At 43.2% G+C, this 6,871-nt stretch overlaps 1 non-coding gene across 1 annotated transcript; it reads left to right on the top strand.

The window, feature by feature from the left end:
- Window positions 1-6,190: 6,190 nt before the first annotated feature.
- Window positions 6,191-6,319, top strand: LOC132532590 (small nucleolar RNA ACA64). The gene has a single exon (XR_009544526.1). It is a non-coding gene; the product is annotated as a small nucleolar RNA ACA64 (small nucleolar RNA).
- Window positions 6,320-6,871: the final 552 nt, after the last annotated feature.

Here is a 6,871-nt window from a genome sequence, read left to right as displayed (position 1 = left end):
GACTTGCGCATTTTTTTGAATTTTTTTTCTTTTTTATTTATTTCCTTCTGTTGCCCTTGTTTTTATTGTTGTAGTTATTATTGATGTTGTTGTTGTTGTTGGATAGGACAGAGAGAAATGGAGGAACACAGAGAAGGGGAGAGAAAGACAGACACCTGCAGATCTGCTTCACCGCCTGTGAAGCAACTCCCCTGCAGGTGGGGAGCCAGGGGCTTGAACCGGGATCCTTGGACTTGTGCATTCTTATTATCTCTTTTTAAATTTTAATTTAAGCAACTGTTTATTTCATTATTATTTTTCTTTTTTCCCCCAGGGTTATCATTGAGGCAGGTCTGCAGGTGTCTTCTTTCTCTCCTCTGTGTCTTCCCCTTCTCTCTCAATATCTCTCTGTCCTATCCAACATCAATAACAATAATAATAATAATAAACAGCAACAATGAATAACAAGGGCAACAAAAGGGAGAAAAAATGGCCTCCAGAAGCAGTGGATTCATAGTGCAGGCACCGAGACACAGCAATAACCCTGGAGGCAAAACAAACAAACAAACAAAAACTGATCAGCGACATTCATCTCAGTGAGCGTATCTGTGTTTCAGGTGAGACTCCCCTACCCCCAGTTCTAAACCCACTGCCATAATTGGCAGAGCTGTCACAGATCTAATTCTTCAGTCACCCCTGCTCCTGTGGTTATAATCTCTGTCCTGATAATGGGGCACCTGCATTTTCCTGGGGATGTTAAGAAACTCATTTCTGAAGAGGTGATAGCAGCTACTTGATTCCAAGTAAATGATACAGAGGGCAAGTCTCTCATAGCTGGAGACCTCAGGCAACCATTGTTACTGGTTTCTGATGTCATACATGTTAGTTTTACTGAGAGCTTCATTACTCTGTGTTGACTTTTTCAACTAGAAAGAGGGGGGGAGGAGGAGAAGAGAGAAGAAGGAGGAGGAGGAGGAGGAGGAGGAGTGAGGGACTACATACTGTAGGACTGAAGCTTCCTTTAGTGCTATATGCTGTAGTACTCTCATGTGGTATACCAGGGCTTCAAACCTGGGTTTCTGAGCATAGCAAAGCAGGTACCCTCCCAGATGAGTTGTTTTTCTAGCCCTGTATAAATTTTAAGGCCTTTTAATTGAAGTATTGGTATGTATACAACAAATTCTCAAGACCATAAACAAGTAAATAATGTTCATAGTTTTAATTTCTTTAAAAGAAAAAAAGATTAAAAAAATCACCCCAAGTCCATCACTAAGAGATACAATTTTTGACATTTTCTTCTCTTTTTTAACTTATTTTTATTTTTATTACTTTTTAATTTTATCTTTTTAAAATATTTATTTATTTATGAGAGGGACTGGAAGAGAGAGAGAAAGAACTAGACATCACTCTGGTACATGTGCTGTTGGGGATTGAACTCGGGACCTCATAGCTCTCAACACTTTATCAACTGCGCCACCTACCAGGCCACTTATGTATTTTTTTCTTGTCCTTTCTCTGGGTATGTATATACACATGAACACTGGGAAAATCATATTATTTTTGTACCGTTTCTTTTTTAACAATATCTTTTTTTTTTTTTTTTGCCTCCAGGGTTATTGCTGGGGTTGGGTACCTGCACTATGAATTCACTCTCCTGGAGGCCATTTTTTTCCTTTTGTTGCCTTTGTTGTTTATTGTTGTTATTGCTGTTGTTGTTGGATAGGACAGAGAGAAATTGAGAGAGGAGGGGGAGAGAAAGACAGACACCTGCAGATCTGCTTCACCGCTTGTAAGGTGACTCCTCTGCAGGTGGGGGGGGGGGGTTTCAAGCCAGGATCCTTAACCTGGTCCTTGCACTTTGAGCCATGTGCACTTAACCCGCTGCACTATCACACGCCCCCCCCCCCACTTTGAAAATGATTTTATTTAACAGCCAGGGAGGGGCGGGGAAGGAGGGAAGGAGAGAGAGAGAGAGAGACAGGGAGAGAGAGAGAAATACACCAGAGCATTACTCTGGCACATGCAATGCCAGAGGTTGAACTCCAGACTTCATGGATGAAAGTCCAAGGCTTTATCCATTGTACCACCTCTCAAGTTGCTAAACCCCTCCGTCCTTTTAAGACTGCTTTTTTTGTTTCATTAAAAAATATTTTTTGATCCCGGTTCGAGCCCTGGCTCCCCACCTGCAGGGGAGTCACTTCACAAGTGGTGAAGCAGGTCTGCAGGTGTCTATCTTTCTCTCCCCCCTCTGTCTTCCCCTCCTCTCTCCATTTCTCTCTGTCCTATCCAACAATAATAACTACAACAATAAAACAACAAGGACAACAAAAAGGGAATAAATAAATATTAAAAAAAATTTTTTTGGTGTCCAGGAGGTGGCGAGTGGATAAAGCACTGGATTCTCAAGCATGAGGTCCCGAGTTCAATCCTTGGCAGCACATGTGCCAGAGTGATGTCTGGTTCTTTCTCTCCTCCTGTCTTTCTTGTGAATAATTAAATAAAATATTTTAAAATATTTTTTGTATTGTATTTATTTTTATTTATTGGATAGAAACAGACAGAAATCGAGAGGGGAGAGGGTGGTAGGGAGAGAGAGAGAGACACCTACAGCCCTGCTTCACCATTCGCAAAGCTTTGCCCCTGCAGGCGGCGACTGGGGCCTCTAACCTGAGTCTTTGTGCACTGCAATGTGCTGCCTCCCCTTTTCATTCTTTCTCCTCCTTCTCCTTTTTCTTCTATTTATTCACACTATAGTTTGAGAACCACTGTTTTCTTTCCCCTTCCTTCCTTCCTTTCTTTCTTTCTTTCTTTCTTTCTTTCTTTCTTTCTTTCTTTCTTTCTTTCTTTCTTTCTTTCTTTCTTTCTTTCTTTCTTGCCTCCAGGGTTATCACTGGGGCTCAGTGCCTATACTGCAAATCCACTGCTCCTGGTGGCCATTTTCCCATTTTACTGGATAGGAAGGAGAGAAATTGAGAGGGCAGAGGGAGATAGAGAGGGAGAGAACCAAAGAGACACCTGAAAACCTGCTTTACCTCTTGTGAAGTGACCCCCCTGCAAGTGGGAATCAGGATCCTTGTGCTTCATACTATGTGAGCTTAACCCAGTGCACCACTGCCCAGCCCCCATCTTTTTAAAAAATTAGTTATTTAGGGGGTCGGGCGGTGGCGCAATGGGTTTAAGCGCATATGGCGCAAAGCGCAGGGACCGGCCTAAGGATCCCGGTTCGAGCCCCCGGCTCCCCACCTGCAGGGGAGTCGCTTCACGGGCGGTGAAGCAGGTCTGCAGGTGTCTATCTTTCTCTCCCCTTCTCTGTTTTCCCCTCTTCTCTCCATTTCTCTCTGTCCTATCCAACAACGAATTGCGTCAACAAGGGCAATAATAATAGCCACAACGAAGCTACAACAAGGGCAACAAGAGGGGGAAAAAATGGCCTCCAGGAGCGGTGGATTCATGGTGCAGGCACCGAGCCCAGCAATATCCCTGGAGGAGGAAAAAAAAAAATAGTTATTTAATATTGATATACAGAATTGTAAGATGATAGGGGTATAATTCTTTTTTAAAATTAATTTATTTATTTTCCCTTGCTGTTTTTTCATTGTTGTAGTTATTATTGTTGTTATTGGCGTCATCATTGTTAGATAGGACAAAGAAAAATGGAGAGAGGAGGGGAAGACAGAGAGGAGGAGAGAAAGGCAGACACCTGCAGACCTGCTTCACCGCCTGTGAAGCGACTCCCCTGCAGGTGGAGAGCCAGGGGCTGGACCCACGAGCCTTATACGCTGGTTATTGCACTTTGCGCCACGTGCACTTAACCTGCTGCGCTACTGCCGGACTCCCCGATAGGGGTTTAATTCTATACAGTTCCCACAACTAGAGTTTTGTGTCCTATCCCTCCACTGGAAACTGCAGTAGTTCCCACAAGAAGACTTCTTTAAAAAAATTTTTTTTTAAATTATTTTTATTTATTGGATAGAGACAGCCACAAATCAAGAGGGAGGGGGGTGATAGAGAGGGAGAGAGACAGAGAGACACCTGCAGCCCTGCTTCACCACTTGTAAAGCTTTCCCCCTGCAGGTGGGGACCGGGGGCTCGAACCCGGGTCCTTGCACATTGTAATACGTGCACTCAACCAGGTGTGCCGCCGACGCAATACACTGTTTCTTACTGGAATGAATTTGAGATTCTTCATTGCCTACTTTGAATTTTTTTCTTATCTTTAATTATTTATTGGCTAGAGAGAGACAGAAATTAAGAGAGAAAGGGGTGAGAGGGAGCAAGAGAAAGAGCCACCTGCAGACCTGCTTTACTACTTGTGAAGCTTTCCCCTCTGCAGGTGGGGACCAGGGGCTCGAACCCAGGTCCTTGTACATTGTAACATATGCACTCAACAGTTGCCTACTTTGAAGGAGCAAATAGTCCTGTGAACCACAGACCTTTTATAATAGTAAGAATTGCAACCTTGAATGATCAACTTGTTAAATTTATCTGTTATAGGAAATTACACTACTATCCAGATTCTAAATTTTTTTTTAGTTTTTTTATATTTATTTTTCCCTTTTGTTACCCTTTTATAATAGTAAGAATTGCAACCTTGAATGATCAACTTGTTAAATTTATCTGTTATAGGAAATTACACTACTATCCAGATTCTAAATTTTTTTTTTAGTTTTTTTATATTTATTTTTCCCTTTTGTTACCCTTTATTGTTGTAGTTATTATGGTTGCTGTTGATGATGTCGTCGTTGTTGGATAGGGAAGAGAGAAATGGAGAGAGGAGGGGAAGACAGAGGGGGAGAGAAAGATAGACACCTGCAGACCTGCTTCACCTCTTGTGAAGTGACTCCCTGGCAGGTGGGGAGCCTGGGCCTCAAACCGGGATCCTTACGCTGAGGCTGGTCCTTGCACTTTGCACCACCTGCGCTTAACCCACTACGCTACCACACGACTCCCCAGATTCTAAATTCTATAGACACTATTGATTATTTTGGTATTTTAATAATTTATTTTTGTTGAAGAAATCTTTTTTTTTAATATTTATTATTTATTTATTTATTCCCTTTTGTTGCCCTTGTTGTTTTATTGTTGTAGTTATTGAAAAAATCTTTTTAGAAGACTTTTGTTACATAGATGCAGCTACACATCTTCCCAAGATAGGTGTCAGCACACCTCACTCTCTACCGTATTATCATCTCCTTCTAACATAGTTTAATGCATATATAGAAGACTGTCTTTTTAATGAGAGTGAGAAAGAGTAAAGAGACCAGAACACTACTCCACTCTGGCATATGTGGTCCCAGGGTTCAGGTCTAGGACCTCACACATGTAAGTCATGCACTTTACCCACTGAACCACCTCCCTAGCCAGGCAGTCTGTTTTCAGTACAGTAACATTGCGTTCTGAAGATTTCCTCAAGTAGGCAAAAATCCTTAAAAGTTTTCCTTTGTTTGTCAAGTATTTCTAGGAATGGACCCAACTATCCTGCAGAACAGGTTCAGTATTTTTTCCTTAGAAATAACATATTGGTGGGTGTTGGGCGGTGGTAGCACAGCAGGTTAAGCACACATGGCACAAAGCCCAAAGACCAGCGTAAGGATCCCAGTTCCAGCCCCCAGCTCCCCACCTGCAGGAGGGTCACTTCACAAGCGGTGAAGCAAGTTTGTAGGTGTCTATCTCTTCCCCTCTCTGTCTTCCCATCCTCTCTTGATTTTTCTCTGTCCTAACCAACAACAATAACAACAATAATAATAACAATGATAAACAACAAGGGCAACAAAAGGGAAAAAGTAGTCTCTAGGAGCAGTGGATTTGTAGTATAGGAACTGAGCCCCAACGATAACCCTGGAAGCAAATAAGTAAAATACTTAAAAATAAATAACACACTGGTAAAACATTCTTGCACACACACACACACACACACACACCTGCCAGATGCTCTCCTAATAGGGATAGTGTTGAGTTAAAAACAACAACAAAAGCACAACTCTGTCATTAGAACTGAGGATGAAGAGGGAAGGTCAGCCTAACTTATAGTGCCCTGTGTCAGAAAAGCAATGTAAGGCTTGTCCTGGCTCCGTAGTGTGTGATAGAAGACCTCAGAGGACATTGGCTTCTCCTCCTCTCTCTCTCCCTAGAGATCCTGTCTGCAAGGCTACCAGGGTCTCGGTCTGCTCTGAACATCATTATTCTCATAGAATAGGTTGTGTATGATGGCGTCTGTAGAAAATCGCCTTCGGCCTCTATGGTGGCCGTGGGTGAGATCCGGCGCATGAAGCCAGCGGGGCCTCAGCTCACCGCCCGCCCGCCCGCAGTGCACGCAGGTGAAACCTAGGCCCTGACACGCCCCGGAGCCTAACCTCCTCCCGCTCTCTGCCCGCAGGATCCCGGATGCCCTGAGCCATGGGAACCACAGGTGTGTGTGGGGGTCCCGCCTCACTTCAATGAAGCTGCTGGTCGAAGTGTCCGGGAGGTGGAACAGTGCATAGAGCATCGAACTCGAACATGAAGTCCCAAGTTCAATCCCTGGCAGCACATGTACCAGAGTGTCTGGTTCTTTCTCTTCTATGATTCTAATAATAAACTAAATAAAGCTGCTGTTCTATCAAAAAAAATGCACAAGGGCCTGGGTTTGAGCTCCTGTTCTCCACTTACAGTGGGAAAGCTTCACAAGTAATGGAGCAGTGTTCCAGGTGTGTCTCTGTCTCTCTCCCTCTCTATTACCCCCTTCTCTCTTGATTTCTGGCTGTTCAATAAAGATAATTAAAACATTTTTTAAAAAAAGAATAGGTTGTGTATGTGTGTGTATGTACGTGTGTGTGCACACCAGAGCATCACTCTTTTTTGTGCCTCCAGGGTTATCGATGGGGATCAATGTGCTACAAATCCACTGCTCCTA

This window comes from Erinaceus europaeus, chromosome 13 (assembly GCF_950295315.1).
Source record: "Erinaceus europaeus chromosome 13, mEriEur2.1, whole genome shotgun sequence".
In the NCBI taxonomy this organism is placed as follows: domain Eukaryota; kingdom Metazoa; phylum Chordata; class Mammalia; order Eulipotyphla; family Erinaceidae; genus Erinaceus; species Erinaceus europaeus.
This window is presented reverse-complemented; position numbering and strand designations above follow the sequence as displayed.